The sequence below is a fragment of the Saccopteryx bilineata genome, chromosome 5 (genome assembly GCF_036850765.1).
Source record: "Saccopteryx bilineata isolate mSacBil1 chromosome 5, mSacBil1_pri_phased_curated, whole genome shotgun sequence".
Lineage (NCBI taxonomy): Eukaryota > Metazoa > Chordata > Mammalia > Chiroptera > Emballonuridae > Saccopteryx > Saccopteryx bilineata.
The window spans coordinates 42,610,551-42,632,357 of record NC_089494.1 but is presented as its reverse complement, the minus strand read 5'-3'; positions in this window follow the sequence as shown (position 1 = coordinate 42,632,357).

Sequence of the window (21,807 nt, the reverse complement as noted above, 5' to 3'; positions counted from 1 at the left end):
CAGCGTTTCCTGCTGGATCTGGGTGCCGGGCTCCGCACAAGCCCCCTTCCTCTTATTCTCAACCCCCAAACCCCTATCCAGAACCTGTGAACATGGCATTTAAAGTTTTTAATGGTATCAACTAGTAAAAACCCACCAAGGCTGTTCACCAGGCCCGCATGCAGCAGAAGGTAACGCTCCAAACCCCGGCTCTTGTGGCAACCCTGAGGCCAGTAGAACAACAGAGGCAAGGCACAGGAAGTGCCCGACCCAAATCCAAGCCACAAAGAGAAACCCCAACAGCAGCTTGCTTTAAGTGTGTTAAGCAGGGTCATTGGTACCAGCAGGGCCCCTGCCTGAAGTTGCCCACTGAGCCCTGCCCTGACTGCAAGCACTTCGGTCACTGGCAGAGCGAATTCACCTTTGGGCAACAGGTTTTTCCTCAGCGTCTCTATGTGGAGGACAAGCTGCCCAAATGGGAAGGCCAATCCAGCCAGGGGGGTGCATCACTCAAACTCCTAGGACACGACCTGGACCCGGAGAACCCAGGGTATGCTGCAACAAGTGGGTAAGTCCATCTCATTTCTTGTGGACACGGGGGCTACCTTCTCTGTTTTGCCATCACACTCTGGACCTCTAATTCCCTCATAGGTCTCCATTATGGGAATGAATGGGACCCCTTTCTTTCTCCTTTTTACGCCACTCCTGACATGCAGTTTTGCCTCAAGCTTTCCTCCATACAGGACCATTGGCAGTCGGAACCACTGAACTCCATCCATCTCCAGCTCACCAAAATGCTGGACCCTGCAAATCTCCTATTACTCCTCTTTTTTTTAAATACTTACAGGATTGCATCCGCAAAGTTTCTTCAGTCACAGCCAAACAGATGTTCCTCCTGACACCCCTCAAAACCACCACCTTCTGATCTCCCCCTCCCAACAACGCCCCTAATCAGCAGGAAATAGCCAGGTGAATAAACAGTGCCCCTTTTCTATTTTAACACTAAAGGTCAGAATGTAAGGTCGGTGGATAATAGGGAGAGCTCAGGCCTGTGAACTTTGGCTAGGACTGCCCACAACCAAGCACTCCGAAAGAAACTTCCCTGGAGCCCTTTGGAAAACAGCGAGCGTCTGCAAGCCAGTGAGATTTCACTATGTCATATTAGCTTGACCACCCTAGGGACTCTTTAAATAACTCCCATGGGTCACCACTTGCGACTTCCCTGGCCTCCATTTTTCCTCAGGGCCAGGGAACCTTGCCAGGCAGGATGAGTGCTCTGTACTGAATAAAGTCTTTTACTATTCCACACTTCATGGCTCCGGCCCTTTCCTTCCTTCTCGGCGGGGAAAAATACCTTACAGGAGGTATCACACTTCCTGATATCAAGTTATACTACAAGGCCATGGTACTCAAAACAGCTTGGTACTGGCATAAGAACAGACATATAGATCAAAGGAACAGAACAGAGAACCCAGAAATAAAATCATACCTTTATGGACAATTGATACTTGACAAAGAAGGTAAGAGCATACAGTGGAGTAAAGACAGTCTCTTTAACAAATGGTGTTGAGAAAATTGGACAGCTACCTGCAAAAAAATTGAAACTAGACCACCAACTTACACCATTCACAAAAATAAACTCAAAATGGATAAAAGACTTAAATGTAAGTCATGAAACCATAAGCATCTTAGAAGAAAACATAGGAACTAAGCTCACCAACATCTCTTGCAGCAATATATTTGCTGATTTATCTCCACAGGCAAGTGGAATTAAAGACAGGATAAACAAAAGGGACTATATCAAACTAAAAAGCTTTTGTACAGCTAAAGACAACAAAAACAGAATAAAAAGAAGTGCTTTGTGTAAAGCTTTTTAAAGTTGGAAATGACCTGCTGATCCATAGGTTGCAAGAATGAAGTCATGTTGGGTGGGAGGAAGAGGACTTTTACAAGTTTGAACTCATCGAGAATGTCATCTTTAAGACCAGGTGGGTGGGCTGTAGCATTTTTAAGGATTAGTAATGCTTTCATCGGGAGTTTATTTTCTTGAAGATATTTCTTCACTGCAGAACCAAAGATAAGATTTACTCATTCAATAAAGAACTGTCATGTAACCCATGCCCTAGCACTGGCACACCACATAACCTGCAGTTTTTCTTTAAGAATGTAGTAAGTCTTAAAGGCTCGAGGATTTTCAGAATGATACAGTAGCAGTGGCTTTACTTTACAGTCACTGCTAACATTTGCACACAATGCAAGGGTCAGAGGGTCCTTCATGGGTTTATTGCCTGGCAGCATCTTCTCCTCTGTGATGATGGAAGTCCTCCGGGGCATTATTTTCCAAAACAATCCTGTTTTGTCAGAGTTGAACACATGTTGGGGGATGTAGCCTTCCTTTGTGATAAGCACAGCAAAATGTGAGATGTACTACTCAGCTGCCTTCACATCAGCACTCGCAGCTTCACCATACCTCACAATCGAGTGGATGCCAGATCTCCTCTTGAAATTTTCAAACCAGCCGTGATTTGCCTTAAACGTATATTCTGCTGCCTTTTTGAGGTTGATGGTTCTTTCTTCTTTAAGTCACTGTAAATAATATGTGCTTTTTCGCATATTTCAGTCTCCGTCACTATATCTCCTGCCAGCTCTTTCTCTTTCACCCACACCAGCAGAAGCTTCTCCATTTCTTCATGGATATTTGTCCTTAATTGGGAAAGAATAATAGTTCCTTTTGCTGGATTTGCGCTTTTGATGGCATCCTTTTGTTTAAGGATGGTACAAATTGTAGATGTATTGTGATTGTACAGCCTTGCCAGTTCAATCATTCATACATCATGCTCATGTTTTTCTATTATTTCTTCCTTTACTTCTATCAACATTATTCTCTTCTTCTTCTCACCACTGTCCTTTAAACTCACTTTCTTCTGCCCCATGATAGCACATAAAAAAAGTTAGTACAAAATGCAAAAATGATGCAAGATTAGTACAGTGCATGAGATTCGACTTGATTCAGTGGGTAATACATGAGAAAGAACAAGATGCTGGTGTTGTGCTGCCGATACTGGACCAGGCACCAATGCACTAACTAGTGGCAGATTCCCGAATCACAACTCATATCTCGGAATTTCTCTTAGATCTCGAATAAAATTACAGACAGAGTTGCAGCTTGTATCTTAAAAAATTTGTATGTTGGTCTGCTCATATCTCAAGGTACCATTGTAAAAATGTTTACAATTATTATGGTAAGCACAGTACCATTACATTGCTCTAAAAGCCAAAAATCATATATAAGCATATATTATTTTGATTATTGTCAATAAGGACCATATATATATGGTCTACCGGAAAGTTCTGTTCGTTTCTATCACAAGTTTCGACTGACACATAAGCACATGTTTATTTGGCACATGTCTGCCTCTCTATTTTTATCACTTACTGTATACATACTGATGTAGCAAATTAACTAAAACAAAGTTGATTCACATTAGTCTTATGTGTGAAGCGATAGTGTACCCATGGCTACTGATAAAGTTCATTTACGCCACTGTATTTTTACGAATTTCAACAAGGAAGAAATGCTACAGAAGCATGTAGAAATTTATTGAAAGTGTTTGGTGAAGGTACAGTTTCTGATAGGACATGCAGAAGACGGTTCGAAAAATTCGAAACAGGTGATTTCAACCTTTCTGATAAGCCACGTTCTGGGCGACCATCTTTGATCGATGACGATGTTGTTAAGACCATGTTGGAGTAAGATCCTTTTCTGACAACATTGGAGATCACAGAAAGGCTTAATTCAACTCTGCAAACCATGTTGGATTATATTCGGAAGATAGGATTGGTGTGGAAATATTCAAGATGGGTGCCACATGAATTAAGTCAGAAGAATTTGTATTTTGTTTTATTCCAAAAATAGACAGAACTTTCTGGTAGACCTTTTATAATATCAATCCCTTTTTTTTCTACCTAATCTTCCTTTTATCTTCTATACATATCATTTTTCATTACTAATTAACATTTTCAACCTGATTATACTTTCTTATAGTTTTTCCATACCTATATAGAGACATTGACACACAAACAATAATAGCAAATACTCTTTATGCTAATTGTATCAGATCCTGGGATTCTGTTTGTTTGTTTGTTTTTGCTATTTTAAGTGGGAAGAGGAGAGACAGAGAGACAGACATCCATATGAAGCCCTACCAGGATCCACCTGACAAGCTTCCTATAGCAGGGGTCGGGAACTATTTCTGCTGAGAGAGCCATGTACACCACATAGTTTAAAATGTAATTTCATGAGAGCCATACAATGACCTGTGTAAATTATGCATTATCCAATAAAAATTTGGTGTTGTCCTGGAGGACAGCTGTGATTGGCTCCAGCCACCCACAACCCTGGACATGAGCAGTAGGAAATGAATGGATTGTAATACATGAGAATGTTTTATATTTTTAACGTTATTTTTTTTATTAAAGATTTGTCTGCAAGCCAGATGCAGCCATCAAAAGAGCCACATCTGGCTCGCGAGCCATAGGTTCCCAACCCCTGCCCTATAGGGTTGTGAAGCTCTGCTCATTTTGGCTCATTGCTCAACAACTGAGCTATTTTTAGTACCTGAGGTGGAGGCACTACAGAGCCATCCTCTGCTCCCGGGGTCAACTCACTTGAACCAATCTAGCCATGGCTATGGAAGAGGAAGAAAGAGAGAGAAGAAGAAGGTAGAAAGAGAGTGGAGAAACAGATGGTCACTTCTCCTGTGCCCTGATGGGGAATCAAACCCAGGTGCCAGGTCAATAATCTACCATTGAGCCAATTGTCAAGGGCTTTTCAGATCCTCTTTTAAGATTTTAAAAATACTACCTCACTTAACGTTAGGGTAACTGTCACTTAAGCAGTTAGTTATTACTATCTCTATTTTTCAAATTGGAAAACTGAGATGTGGAGGTAAAACAGCTTACCCAAAGGCACACAGCTGGTAAATTATAGAGTTGGAATTCCAGAATCCATGTTCTGAACTACTATGCTGTATTATCCTTACTTTTACCCAGTAAAAACATAAGTATGAAAACATCATACTTATGTTTTCATACTTTATGTTTTCATACTTATGTTTTAATACCTCTGTCATGATTCATTGACAGATATGATATAATAGGATCTCATATGATATCATCTCTCATATTATAATGTAGAATAAATAAGTAACTAGAGAAATCTTTTAATATAGTTGTGCATTATATCAGGTTAATTAAATGTAACTTAAATAGGAAAGGAGTTACTGTTTTTGGTAGAAGGGAAAGACACTAATGGACTAAATAAAATATTTATGAAGTTTTTTATTAAACTGTCTTATTTAACTATCTTCACTGACATGCCTAATTTTGTCTCTGGTAAATTACAATCTAAATTATTATATTTAGCAGCTCTTAAATAAGACATTCTAATAAATGAAATTTGGCAACCAGAAGGAATAATAGGCATATATATCTTTATATATTTAAATGATGTTGATAGATTTCTCAGATATAAGTTTAACTTCACATTTTGAGTAAACAGAGAATGACTTTTCTTTTAGTCTAAAAGTATGCACAGAGATAAACATACAAAATGTGGTATGTGGTCCAGAAATATTCTGAGAATGTTGGGAGAATTAAATGACTTTATATTAGTTTTTTTAGCAACTATGTTACAGACTTTCAAACATTAAATGCCATTTTAATAAACATGAATTTTATAGTTATAAATTACTGTAATTTAATTTAAAAGTCTTAAGATATTTGAAAAGTTGATTTATTTCTTTGTATTCACACTTCTAAAAAAATTTAATTTAATCAAATCACATATACATGAGTTGTCTTTTTTAAAAATAACTGTCACTATTAAGACTAATCCAAACAATAAGATGGAGATTTTCAAATAAATGCAAAATTTTCTTAAATTATGAAATTCTATAAATTAACAGTATTAGTTTATTTATTAGCAACATTTAAATTTGGCTTGGATTTTCTTTCTTTTAGAAGGTTTTTTTTTTTGTCTCACTCAAAAACATTTTAGATTTAAGAAATAGAAATCAATTCAAGTTGCCCCAAAAGAAGAAAACAAAGAAGATATGCACAGAGGGGCACCCACCACACAGAGTTGGGTAAAAGAGGGAAGGTGTATAAAGATACACTGTCACCATGCAGAGAGCATGAAAGACACAGGTGAAGAACCATGGGCATCAGTCATCTAATTGCTCTGGCATTCTGTGAAACGACTCATCTCATCTATATTATTCTCTTAACAAACTGAATTTCTCTTCTTTATAATCTCATCAAGAATTGCCAATTGCAATAAAATTGATGATTGTATTTTCTCTCAAGTCTAAGGTTATTATAATTTGGCTACATTCTTAATCAGTAAACCAAATTCTCAAGAGGTGACATTTGCCTGTCAAATTGGCATATGTATCTAGGATGGTAGTGCCCCACCTGTGGTGGTACAGTATATACAACATTGGCCAGGAACACTAAGGTCATGGGTTCGAAACCCTGAGCTTGCCTGATGAAGGCACATACGGGATTTGATTCTTTCTACTCTTCCCTGACTTCTCTCTCTCTCTCTCTCCTTCTCTCTTCCCCTCCAGCAGTCATGGCTCGATTGGAGCGAGTTGGCCCCATGTGCTGAGGATGGCTCCATGGCCTACACCTCAGGCACTAAAAAATGACTCCAGTTGAAATGGAGCAAGGACCCCAATGGAGCAAGGGCCCTGGGTAGGCAGAGCATTACCCACTAGTGGGCATGCAAGGTAAATCCCAGTCGGGGAACATGTGGGAGTTTGCCTCTGCCTCCGCTCCTCTCACTAAAAAATAATAATAACAAATTGCAGATAGAGCACAGAGCATTTACCTGGCAGCTGTGGCTGATGCTATGCTGTGAGAACACTCCAGCAAGGATAAACTCTTCCCGGCACACCCCAGAGAGAGCTCACCTGCTATACAGAAATGACTCAGTGCTAACCAGGCAGCCTTCTAACCTTTTTTGGCCTGCAGTAACAGTCTGTTGGCTGAACCCATGTATATAAGCTAGTATACTTCCTAAATAAAGTGGATCTGCGTCTCTGAACCTGGTCCCCAGAGTTGGGTCTCGGCATCTCCATCGTCCTCACCTCCGGTGGGCCTTTTCCACATACTGGAGCCTCAAACAGGGACCCAGCCAGCATCCAAGGGATGGGCGAGTGACCCTCTGCAAGGAAAAACCTTCTACCTTACTCCTGAGCCCCGCAGGCTCGAGCCCTCTATGCCTTATTGCAGAGTAGGCAAGTTAAAGTTAGTGAAAAAGATCTTTGTATCTACTGGGAAATCCTCTAGATTTCAACTCTTGGCTCCGGGACGTGCCTCTTTGGGACCCCGATACTTGGGCCTGAGCATTCCGGTGCATCCGTTTGGCAGAAGTACATGAAGGACAAACCTTCCCTCTTGGCCTCATTTCTGCCCTGTTAGTGATACATGCCTGCCTGACCAGTGCTCCTGCTCCGGATCCTTTGCCAGTGCCAAAAATATTACAGGCTACCCCTCTCTCTGGGGAGCCCCTACCTTCCTATTTGCCCCCCTCCACTGAGGAGAAAAATAATTTAGCCACCGAGTTTGATGGACTTGAGCCGAGTGTGCAGAAACAAAACTAGATATATTAGAAACCGCGCCATCAGCTCTGCCACCCAAAGAAGCGGAAGTCACTACTTCTGCATTTCCTGCCAGGGCTCAATGCCCCACCCCAGCCTCTCAGATGCCATTTTTTACCCCAGCTTTAACTTCAACACGTGTTTCTGCTGCAGACTTATAGGCCAGCCTATATGCCCCCATGTGTCTTTTTTCATTTCCCCCCTTGTTTGTCTGTCTGTCTTGTCTATTTTTCTGTATCTCTCATTCTCTCTCTCCCCCTCCCCTCTTTCTGAAATGACGCTGGAAGAACCCAGCCATGGCACAGTGGCAGGGATCACACCCTCTTCTAACACAAGGAAGAGGTTATTCTTTGTGTTTTTCAGCCAATTTGGATCCCAGGAACCCCCCAACCTGCTTGACAGGGTTTCCTGGGCACCCACTAAGTGGTTCAGTCTTGACCCGTCCAAAGCCATAGCCCTGGCCTCCTCCACACCAACTACACCTGAGAGGAGGAGGTTCTCAGTGCTCCAGAAAAAAACCTTGCTGCCAGCATGCATGCCCCATCACCTGGGGGATGTGGAGGCTTTGGAGGGGTGGGCTCAGAGAATGACCCCTGATGGGCCCTCAGACCCTGGTGCTCTGTTCCTGCTTATGTGTACTATAGTGACCACTAACACCCAGACACAGGTGAACCCCCACGTCTGGGCTGCTGTTCCCCACCCTGGCATAATTATGCCTGTTGAAGTTAATAGCCCACAGTTTCCAGCAGTATATTCCAGTAACTGCTCCCTTAGTCTCCCTTGTGACAATAGTGGCCAGGAATCCTAACAGTGGAACGGCACTATATGGGGTAACCTCAGTGACCCAATGCTACTTAAGTTTACTCTGAATAACAACACCATCCCCTTGGAGGGTTGGGTCCTCCTTTGAAATCATACTATGGGGGACTTTGCTGAAAATGGTACTACCAACCAAAGATCAGTACTTGGCCTACAAGCCCCCCTCCCCCTAGCTACCAACAGCTGGGCTCGCCCCACTAACCTTGCCTTCCCAGGGTCGCTCACTGCCTGTTCCTATATGATGAACATCTAAGAACACTCCCGAGAGAAGGAATTCCCCGGAGAGACTGCTGCATTGCCTCTGGCCTGGATGCACAGACCATCAACCTCGGAGTTTGGCATCGGAAGCTGAGAGACAGAATACAACCATATACACTGTGCAGTCCCCGGCAAGCCATCCGTTCCGTGTTTGGATGCTGGGACCTTTGTGGAAAGGGGGCGTGCGTGGACCTACATTCATTTTTTATAATCAAAATGGAACTGTGTTTAACGGCACCTAGAAGGTCTCTGTAACACAATGGGAGGGAAATGATGACATCCCGACCCCTAGGAGGAATCCCCTGTTTAAGACCCCCATTCTGTTTCCTAACTAGTCAAACATTACTGAAGCTTGCCTCATTGTTTAATTCAACTAATGTATTAGCATATAGTATAATAGGTATTATACTTGTTTTAGTACTAGGGTTCCGTTGCATAATGCATAGCATTCAGAAGCTACAACAGGCCCTGGCTGGTTGGCTCAGCGGTAGAGCGTCGGCCTGGCATGCGGGGGACCCAGGTTCGATTCCCAGCCAGGGCACATAGGAGAAGCGCCCATTTGCTTCTCCACCCCCCCCTCCTTCCTCTCTGTCTCTCTCTTCCCCTCCCACAGCCAAGGCTCCATTGGAGCAAAGATGGCCCGGGCGCTGGGGATGGCTCCTTGGCCTCTGCCCCAGGCACTAGAGTGGCTCTGGTCGTGGCAGAGCGATGCCCCAAAGGGGCAGAGCATCGCCCCCTGGTGGACAGAGCGTCGCCCCTGGTGGGCGTGCCGGGTGGATCCCAGTCCGGCGCATGTGGGAGTCTGTCTGACTGTCTCTCCCCGTTTCCAGCTTCAGAAAAATACAAAAAAAAAAAATTAAAAAAAAAGAAGCTACAACAGCAACAATCAGTCATCAAGCAGGTTCAACTGCCTTAATTAAAGAGAAGGAGGATGGAACTATTAAAAAACCCCAAATAGCCAAAGCAATCCTAAGGAAAAAGAATGAAGGTGGGGGCATTATAATAGCTGACTTCAAATTATATGATAGAGCCACAACAATCAAAACAGCATGGTATTGGCAGAAAAATAGACACTCAGACCAATGGAACAGAATAGAAAGTCCAGAAACAAAACCACATATATATGGTCAAATAATTTTTGATAAAGGGGCCAACAACACACAATGGAGAAAAGAAAGCCTCTTCAACAAATGGTGCAGGGGAAACTGGAAAACCACATGCAAAAGAATGAAACTCGACTATAGCTTATCCCCTTGTACTAAAATTAATTCAAAATGGATCAAAGACCTAAATATAACACCTGAAACAATAAATTACATAGAAGAAGACATAGGTTCTAAACTCATGGACCTTGGTTTTAAAGAGCATTTTATGAATTTGACTCTAAAGGCAAGGGAAGTGAAGGCAAAAATTAATGAATGGGACTACATAAGACTAAGAAGTTTTTGCTCAGCAAGAGAAACTGACAACAAAATAAACAGACAGCCAAAATGGGAAATGATATTTTCAAACAACAGCTCAGATAAGGGCCTAATATCCAAAATATACAAAGAACTCATAAAACTCAACAACAAACAAACAAACAATCCAATAAAAAATGGGAAGATGATATGAACAGACACTTCTCTCAGGAAGAAATACAAATGGCCAACAGATATATGAAAAGATGCTCATCTTCATTAGTTATTAGAGAAATGCAAATCAAAATTGCAATGAGATACCACCTCACACCTGTTAGATTAGCTATTATTAACAATACAGATAATAGCAAATGTTGAAGAGGCTGTGGAGAAAAAGGAACCTTCATTCACTGTTGGTGGGAATGTAAAGTAGTACAACCATTATGGAAGAAAGTATGGTGGTTCCTCAAAAAACTGAAAATAGAACTACCTTATGACCCAGCAATCCCTCTACTGGGTATATACCCCAAAAACTCAGAAACATTGATACATAAAGACACATGTAGCCCCATGTTCATTGCAGCATTGTTCACAGTGGCCAAGACATGGAAACAACCAAAAAGCCCTTCAATAGAAGACTGGATAAAGAAGACGTGGCACATATACACTATGGAATACTACTCAGCCATAAGAAATGATGACATCGGATCATTTACAACAAAATGGTGGGATCTTGATAACATTATATGGAGTGAAATAAGTAAATCAGAAAAAAACAAGAACTGCAGTATTCCATACGTAGGTGGGACATAAAAACGAGACTAAGAGACATTGATAAGAGTGTGGTGGTTACAGGGGGGAGGGACTGGAAAAGGGGGAGGGGGAGGGGCACAAAGAAAACTAGATAGAAGGTAACTGAGGACAATATGACTTTGGGTGATGGGTATGCAACATAATTGATTGACAAGATAACCTGGTCATGTTTTCTTTGAACATATGTTCCCTGATTTATTGATGTCACTGTAGTAAAATTAATAAAAATAAATAAAAAAAGAGAAGGGGAAGATGTAGGTAGAGCGCAAAACATTTACCTGGCAGCTGTGGCTGATGCTATGCTGTGTGAACACTCCAGCAAGGATAAACCCTCCCTGGCACACCCCAGAGGGAGCTCGCCTGCTATAGAGAAATGACTCAGTGCTAACCAGGCAGCCCTCTTACCTTTTTTGGCCATTTGCCCTGCTGTAACAGTTTGTTGGCTGAACCCATGTATATAAGCTAGTTTACTTCCTGACTAAAGTGGATCTGTGCCACTGAACCTGGTCCCCGGAGTCAGGTCTCTGCACAAAAAATGTTTAAATATTATTTTTTATATTATAAAAGCAAACTTGGAGCTTTTGTTAAAAGACAGGTAAAATATTTGGTTATTATTTTGATTCATTGGAAATCTGATTTTAAACTGTACTAACACAGTACTAAAATAAATGTCACTTTGGGGAAATTTCAGCCTTATACAGAAGTATGCTTCCTGAAGAAGTGTTATTGACTATTTCAGCTGATTATCAGGGGCTCTCTATCCTGAATGGTCAGAGTTTGAAAGTCTCTTCAACCCGTATGAGTTCTGGGAATGGTTTTAGCTTTCAACTTCTATTGTTGGAATAGAATCTTCCCCTTGTGAGATGGTGTAGAATTTCACTTCCTGAAAGTACAGTCCAGTATACAACAAAGATTCTCTGCATATCTCTGAGGCTCTTTTTTGAAGTATTTCCTTACTAAAACTCTGTAAGATAACTTCCAGCTGCCACAGCCTCCTCAGATGCCAATTATATATATATTTTTTAACTTAGTGAGACTGCCAAGGTTCTTTTGAGTACTTTCTCATTGTTCTTGAATTCCTGAAATTGTTTAGGGACTTAAAACCAGAGAGATGGGAAAACTTACATCCTTTGTTTCCATCTCCCAAGAATCACGATCTGGTACTTCTTCTTGTACAAAGTTTGCTAATAGTGATTTCATCTAGTTTTCTAATTGTGTATGGTGAGAATTCAGGTTGTGGATATGCTATTCCAGCACAGTCAGCAAGTTAAATTCCCAAATGTAGTTCATATAAAAATATATCAATAAGCTTAAATAAAATATGCATCAAGTATAATTAATCAAATTATATTAAACTATTAATATTGATTAATTTTCCAATATCAGATGACTACCACTTTAAATAAATGTTTTAGACATTTGAAACAATTAGTTGACCATACTATATATCTATGGATATATAAATAGGTAAGTAAATATATAGATAGACATGTAGATGACCTTAACATTTTCTTACTTTATTCAAATATTGCATACCTAAGAATAGTTTAACATCCTGATGATAACAATTACAATGAATATATTTTGAAAAGGTATGGTAATAATAAAAATACAAAACAAAGGACTAATTATCACTTATATTGCATTTGGAGAAGAGATTAAAACTGTTAGATATCTAAGTGATTGTAAAAGAAACCATGGCTAAAAGCAGTCTTAAGTTTTGAAAACATATAGCCTGTTTTTTTGATAGCATGTGTTTAGCAATGTATTTGCTGATTTTTTTACTATCTGTGACTATCTTTAATTGAACTTTTATAATCAATTAATGTTTAACTGTCTTTTTTCAAACTAAGAACATATATTACTTGTTCTATAATTTGAAGCAAGTATGTATAGAGTAGAAAAAAGCAAGGGACAACATAATTATTTTCTAAGTATATATAATAATATAAAATATTTATCTGGATAGATAAATGTTAATTAAACAGACCAATATAAGAATAGCTATATTTGTCTACTCAGAGTAAAATTTTTAAAAAAAGTTCTCTTATTTATGGGTACAATCACTACCTGCAGAATTTTTCCAAAACCTATTCTCTTTTTTTCTACAGGCTTTACAATCTTTTATTCAATAGAAACATCTTTTTTCAAGATATCGTTTTTTGCAATGCCAGGGACTATTATTTACTGAACTCACAATAGCAGTCAAGAGAACATACAGAAACAAAACAATGTTTTTGTTCATTTCAGTTGTTAGATATGGTGACAAAGTATATATAATACTGAAGATTTGATCTCACACTAAGAATTTCAACACACATTATGGATTAATGTTGTATTGCTAGTACTATTAAGAAATTAAGAGAGAAAGGCTGTGACGTGTGAGAAACACAATAATAAATAAGAAAAAAATATGACAAGGAAATAGTATTCATGGTTTTGAGCATTTGAAAGCTTATTTATGGCCCAAAATTTTGCACTTTTCTGACACACATGGCATATCTTCTTTTTCTATCACTCTAGTTGAACTTAACCAAGAAAGTATTTTGAAGTGTTTGGGGGAAATTGGATGCTATATATGAAGCAGTCTGTGAGTGTATGTGTGTGTGTGTGTGTGTGTATGCAGATTTTTACAATATTAATACAATATGTAAAAGAGACAAAGTAGTGTAAGTAAAGTAAGCCTTGGCATTATTCATTCTAAAGATGCTTTTATGAGAGTATTTTGGATATCCCCACAAATATGTTAAATTTTTCCTCCAAATTAATGTTTATCTATATTCATATGTTTATTGCATAAGAGGAACAGTGTTGGTAAATATGAAATATGTTAATAAAGTTTGTTTTTGGCTGAATGAGTGCTCCCAAATTCATATATTGAAGCTTTAACACCAATGTGATTTTTATTTTGAGATAGGGCATTTAGAGAGGTAAAGTTAAAAAGGTCATAAAAGTGAGGACTTACTACAATAGAGCTGATGTTTTTGTAGAAAGAGGAAAAGGACACAGAAGTTCTCTTTTGTACCCTCCCTGATTCTTCCTGCACACACACAGAGGAAAAATTATGTGAAAACATAGCAAGAAGTTTCTGGTCTATGAATCAGGACGAGAAGTCTCACCAGAAACCTACTATGCTGACACTTTTATCTTGGTCTTTCAGAATCTAGAACAATGTGAAAATATGTTTCTGTTGTTTGAACTGCCCAGTCTGTTATATTTTGCTATGGAAGCTTGAGCAGATAAATATATAAATTAATGTTATCTTTATGTTTAAAACACTAGTAAATAATCATTAAGATTCTTAAAGTTATTGCCAAATTATTCTAATCAATGCAAAAAGAAGTCTACAGTAATTTCAGATATAATCTACAATAGTTCATGTGATGTTTAATTATAAGATTTAATACTTTCTTGTTCATTTCTATTTCTTGTATCCTGAGGGAAATTATATCTTGAACCAGACTTTGCCATTAACAGTGGTCAAATTTTTTAAGGCTAAAATTGGCCACAGTAATTGCCAGATGATCATATAATTCCTATAATAACTCAGGCATTTTTTCTTTTAGAAACAAGATGGGCCAAGTTTTATGAGATACCGGGCTACTTATTTTTATATTGTAGTTATTATATGTGTTCATATCTCTTTAAGGACATTTTAAATATGAATGAGTTATATTACTATACATGATGGGGACTGATTGTTAACTAATTACATTCTGTGATAGCCATATTAAAAATAAGAAATATTAAAACAAATGAATGGCTATATTTGTAATTGAATTTAATGGAGTAACTTTGGTTTGCAAAACCATACAGGTTTCCAGTATACAATCCAATAAATCATCATCTGCACTTTTCATTGTGTGCCCATCACCCCAGGCAAGGTCTATTTCCATCCTTATTTTCCCTCCCTTTGCCCACCTCCACCTGGCTTCCACCCCCTTTCCCCCTAGCCATCACTACACTGTTGTCTGTGTGTTATAATATTATATATATTTTTTTTATTATATTAATCCCTTCACTTTCTTTCATTTAATCCCCCAACCTCACTCCCCTCTGACAGCTGTCAGTCTGATTCATATATTCATGCCTCTATTTCTATTTTTTTCATCAGTTTTTTTGTTCATTAGATTCCCCATATGAGATTGTAAAACATCATATTAAGTAATAAACTTCACTTCCTGAGATTTGTAAATGTTGATGGTAAATTAATTATAGTTTGAAATAGCTTTGTTAACCTCTGAAGATTTCTCTTTCTCTTCTTTTTAAATATGTATTGTATTGATTTTAGAGAGAGAAGGAAAAGAGGGAGGGAGAGACAGGAACATCAATCTGCTTCTGTAAGTGTCCTGACTGGGGATCAAGCTGGAAACCTCTGTGTTTTGGATGATACTCTAACCAACTGAACTATCTGGCCAGTGCCTGAAGGGTTATCTTAAGATAGTGAGTTCCTCATATTGTGCAAAGTTTATCATTTAGAAAAAAAGAATTATAATAACCTATGAAACAGTTTGCATAAAATACTTATCCCAAAGAAATTCTTAAAGATGCTTTAGGATTAATCTAGACTAAAGCTTGACAGATCTGTTGACCACTCATTAGACAGTCAAGATCCCACGGCACTCTTAGAAATAGCAAAGGTATTAACCCTCCAGTCTTGGACTTGCTCCAAATCTATTAATTAAATCCTCCTTACCTTATATTCCCCACATATTTCTAATTAAGAAAATTATTCTTCATTTCTTTTTGATACTGCTATTGGGAAATGTTCTGGCACAAATCTTCTGTATCTCTTCTCCCTTGAACTTTGTAACTTCAACACAGCTTGAAATTTTCAATGAATGACATCTTTATATTTACAGTGCTCTGCCTTCTAATAAACACTCACCATTGGACGTTACATAAAACATGCTGTTCAGATAAAACATGGCATCTTGTTTATATATTTTGCTTAATTTCTTAATTACTGTATATAACATTGTAAGAGAAAAAAAGCAAACGGCAACTTCCAGGATATTTTAATATACAGGGATAAATTTCTTGACAAGAAAGTCAAAGTTATACTAATAAAAACAGGTAGGAATTGCTAAACATTTTTTTTTCTTTTAAACAACTGCCACAGCTGGTGCTGTTGTGTGTGTGTAAAGGGGAAGACACATGGAATGACATATATTTAAACAACCTTTGACATCATGTCAAACACCTTGATTTTTGCTCTGTAAATGGAACTTAACTATTTTTCTATTTATTGCAGTCATAACGTTCTTTGCATTTTGCTGAAATGTTATAGACTAGACAAGCAATAAGGCATATACTAAAATTAAAAGTGTGTATTATAATGACAAATGATATCAAAGAGATTACAAAGCATTCTATTTTAAATTAATAAACTCCAAAGCATTGATGTTTTATTCTCTGAAAAATTTTTATTCTATTGCACTAGTTTAAAATTATCCCTAATGTGAAGAACATTTCTATGTCAGTGTTTGTTTCAAGGATTTATTCACTGTTTGAGAAGTAAGCATAGTACAGAGACTGCTGCCAGGAAGAATCTTCTTGGATTTCAGATAGGCTTAAGTGTTTGCAAAGTGGAGTTTCATCTTGTTTAGTGTAAAGTCAGAAATTAAGATGTATTAATTAATATATTCATTAATCCAACAAATACTATTTGAGTATCTACCATGTGAAAAATATGCATCCAGGAATAAAAATCTTCTAGATATGCTATTGATTTCCTTTTTATATCATCCACATATTTTCATTTAAATTCTTGAGCATTTTTATAACATTTTTCAAATCCTTGTCTACTAAATGATGATATTTCTCATTTCCGTTTATTTTTCAATTGTCTGAATTTTGTCCTGAGTTGCCATAACATTTTCATACACATGTATATTAATATATGGCAGGATAATGGCCATTACAATGTCTGAAGTTTCTGAGCTTTGGTGTCTTTCAGACTACTGAATCATTTTTACACATGTCTGGGAGAATAATTGAGATTATAACAAGGTAGAGGAGGACTTCTCCAATCAGTTATGAGTTGAACTAGAAAAACATGGGTACAAAATGGAGGCCTCATAACATCCAAAACTGTTGAAGCAACCTATATTTGAACTGTTTACTAAATTCTAGGACAGAAAATCCAGGATGGGACACTTAAAAAGTTGTTTATTTCATTATCTATTTGGCTGTGATTTGGCTTTTGCAACACAAAAAAATAAATGTTTTGATCTAAAAAAAAAGTTTAGGCAGACATGTTGCCTGAAGGTATGTTTGATTATTTCAAGGGTACCTTAACATGACATCACTATTGGTGCTTATTGGGTTTTCCTGTTGCAAACTTACTCTTTTGTCCTCTTTTTCATACTGTACTCATTGAAAGAAAGTCATTAAAACCAGTTTGTAGAGTTATGTTGCACCTTTTTGACAGCAGACTATTTATATAATTTACTTGGAGTGCATTTACATAAAGTATATATCTCTTATTCCCCAATTTACATATTTATATAAGAATTTATATCAGTGTGAAGTTAGAACTTTATAATTTTGGTTATAATACAATACTAATTTATTTATTTATTTTGTTCAAGTTGTTCACTTTCTTTATGGGGGCCTCTATTTCTTCCTTTCTATAAATAATTGCTGAGACCATCAGTCACTGTGATCTACCTTTTCTGAATACTAATAGCATTTGAAACTGTACCAATCTACCATCTGATTCAATGTAAACTTGTATTGTACTTTAGTTTCTTGTATTGATTTTAAGTTGTTTCTTGAATGTCTATTGTTAAATTGTAAGTGTCTTCAATTTTCAGATACACAGCAGGTGCTTATAAAATTCCTAGTGATTCCAGAAGAAACAAAACAATTTTAAAAATTAAAGAATGCTTTTAATCAACTGAGATTTTGATGAACAGAAACACAGTCACTTTACCATACTATAATAACATGTTTGAGTGAAAATCATACCCTGAGTATCAAGTGTACATAGGGCCCTAGGAAAGCAAAATATTTTGTCCTTGGTTATTTCTTTTTATTCCTTCAGCTATTCAGAATTCTACCAGAGGTTGACTTTTCCAGAAATGTTTCGCTATTGACTATCACTAACCTTTCCTTTTCAATAATCAATCTCTCTATTCCTTAATTAGAGACAGATCCTTTCATTAAAAAATAGATAAATAAACAATGAAGTGATTAAAAGAATTCAGATTATGTAAGTGGTTGTTAGGTTATATTCATTCTAGTTATGTATTTCCTTTGTGTGTCACACTTGAAGTTGTGTCAGATGACAACACAGCCCTCTTAAATGCATGCATTTTCTCAGGGCCCTGTGTTGTTTCCTGTGTTTTTCTGCTATCAGCTCGAAATGCCTAAAATATTCTTCTCCTTCATTCTCTTCACAAAGGTTTTGATCAAATGAAAACATTTCTCTTAGTTTCTTTTTATGCAAAATGATGGACTTATTTATGTGGTAAAATTTAAGTTCCTTTCTAATTCTAAAATTCTATAATAGAAAAGCTACAATGAGGTGATGCTTGCTATATTCCGGGAAATCTGCTAATTACTTATTATATAAAGAAGGTATTAATTCAAATCAGTCATGTGAGCAAGCTGAAATTCAGAAAGAAAATGGTGCAATTTCAAATACTCCATTGAGTGAGCACTGTATTTTCACTAGATTATACTGAATCCATTTAGCTTTCACTCCATTCAAATGTTTCATGTAATCACATATATGCTGTACTCCCTGAGTGTACTGAAGGTATGTGTGTTTGTGTGTGTGTAGCAAAATAATTTAAATCAGATTGAAGTATAGCCAGTTTGGTCTTCCAGAAGGGGGGCATAGGTATTTAAATGGACCACTAAATCTTCATAGTTATTTTTCTGCTGAGACTAGAAAGAGTAACTAAAATTTTAAAGCCATTGTCAATCATTGCTAATTTCTTTCATAGGATGGAAGTCAGAGTTATGAATTTATGTATATATGGTTGTTTGCAAGGCAGTACAAATTAAATTAGGGTTTCATAATGCAAAGATAGAACTCAGGTCATGGAATTGAAAAGGGATTAGTTTATTCTGCATAATAATAAAAAATAATAATATAAAAATCGAATCTCCAGGGAACTTGAGGTTTAAAAAGAGAATGAAGACAGTCCTAAGCAAATGAGAACAAAAAGTAATATCATTATAAATTAAAACTTATGATAAAGCCAAATAGGTGGGAAATAAAATTTCAAGAACAGAGATATATATCATTCTTAATGTAGTATATGTTGAATAGAAGTTTAGGTAATTAAAAATCTCAGATTATGAGTGAAGCATATCAAACACTTAAGTGTCATATAGGAGCACTTGGGGAGAATCAAAATAAAGAGGATAGTTTGTATCATGGTTTATAATAGAGCAGAAAAAAAGTGCAATGAATCAAAATAAGGAGGATAGTTTGTATCATGGTTTATAATAGAGCAGAAAAAAAAAGTGCAATGAGAAGAAATCTGAAACATAGAGGTTGCAAAATCAGAAATTTTTTCTCCATAAATTTTAAGGATAAATAAATTGAAATTGTCTAAGCAAATCTGTCTCAGAAGATGAAAAAGGATGAAAGGAGGTGAGAGAACATATTTGGGAACCTGTTAACAATTCATAAGAGTCTAAGTTCTTCATTCTGTATATTTGGTAGAATCTTGTTCTTCTTTGATCAGTACCAATTTTTTTTTCTGGAATAAAGTTAAATAAAATAAATTAAACAAATACACATCTAAGTGACCAGAAAAATATATAAAATATTTTTATATTTTAGTAAATTTAACATTCATCTTGGAAGCTAGTTAAAAATTCATATTCCAAGGACACAGACTAAATTTTGATTAAATAGATTTGATCTGAGGTTACAGTAAAACTGAGCTCCAACAACCAACAATCAAGTGACAAGAAACATTAAATAAAATAATGCCTTCTTCCACAAATTAGAAACTAAGGTTCAACCAATGTTATATCTTCATGGTTATTTTTCATAATTATTTTTAAAATTATTAATTTTTATTTAATTTAACTTATTAAATTGACTATTATGTAATTGTGTTATTAGAAGTAATCATGTTGACTCAATTTTTTTATTTTAGATGCTCTAGAAAGCTAAAATAATTTTAATTCTGTGATTATTTTTATGTAATTTATATTAATAGTTTGTTGGCAATTTATTGTAATCCACTGAAACTGGATTTAAAATGATTCATATTTTATCATATTTTTATTATTGTTACTAGTGTATTAAAATCTTTACCATTTACTTAGGGCACATTATGTTAACCATTGTATTAACAACTTTATATGCTATTTAAATGTTTTCCTTATATTGTTCTAAAAAAAAGAATTCTAACCAATGCTTAACTTCAAATCCATGTTTATTACTTTATTTTATTTTATTTTATTTTTTTTATTTTACAGGGACAGAGAGAGAGTCAGAGACAGAGATAGAGAGGGACAAACAGACAGGAACAGAGAGATGAGAAGCATCAATCATTAGTTTTTTGTTGCGACACCTTCGTTGTTCATTGATTGCTTTCTCATATGTGCCTTGACTGTGGGCCTTCAGCAGACCGAGTAACCCCTTGCTTGAGCCAGCGGCCTTGGGCCAAGCTGATGAGCTTTTGCTCAAACCAGATGAGCCTGTGTTCAAGCTGGCGACCTCAGGGTCTCGAACCTGGGTCCTCCGCATCCCAGTCCGACACTCTATCCACTGTGCCACCGCCTGGTCAGGCATCCATGTTTATTACTTTTAAACAGTTTTTAAATTCACTTTTAGACATGTATCAACTATTTATTTGATATGCCTTTATTTATTTCTATCATTTAATTATCTGATATTAAGGAATCTAATGTAAGAAGATGATAAAACATCAATAAAGAAATCATTAATATTTACTTATAAACATGTTAGACTGAATTTTTTTTTAATGTTCAATGCTAATTCTGTGAACATAAACCTGAATTATTTTGAGTTATAATTCACTACTTGGAATCACTTGGTAAAACAGCTTTAATCTCCTGGTTTACTTATATTTAATATTTTTATTAGCTAGCTATAAATAAATCTAAGTCTCAAATCCTTTTAGTAAGTTAGAGTTTAATGGCATTCTACAATGTTTTTAGAAAGCTTTTCTATTGAAAAAAAGTTATAAAGATTTTGACTATTAAAAGTATCACATAAGTCAACCAACATTATTTACTAAAAAATCATGAAAAGTGAGCAATGCATATATTTTTAAATAAATTTTAAAATACTTGCATACACCTCACTTTGTTCTATTTGAATGTAGCACATGATTGGTAGCCTCTGTTGTAGAAGTATCAGTTGCAGCATATGTGGTATGCATTCTAGCCTTAAAAAATATATTAAGTTGTAGTTAAAAGACCCGTAAGTAAGTCCACAAATATACTTTGTGATGTGGTCAATTATTACAAGAAATTTTAGACACTGGAATATTTAGGATGTTTGAGTGTTGAAATAATACAGCATCTTTTTTTCTTCTGTAGCATACTCTGCTGTTAAATACCAAAACAGTTTTGCTAGCAGAGTTGTGCAGCAGAAGTGTGCTGGGCCCATAAATACCAAAACAGTTTTACCTTGGAGATATTAACAGTTTTATGTCTGTGGAATAGTCAGATATATTGAGATTGAGTTGATATTCTCAATCTCCTACTCTTTGAACAAGTTATTTTAAAAACAAAATTGAAAGTAGTATGAGAATAAGTACTATAAATTTGTTGTAATATTAAGTTATTATAAATTGACATAATAAATGGCACCGTGTTAAATTTTGTACATAGAGGAATATCAGAAACCAGTGAGAAAGAAGGTAAATAATTCA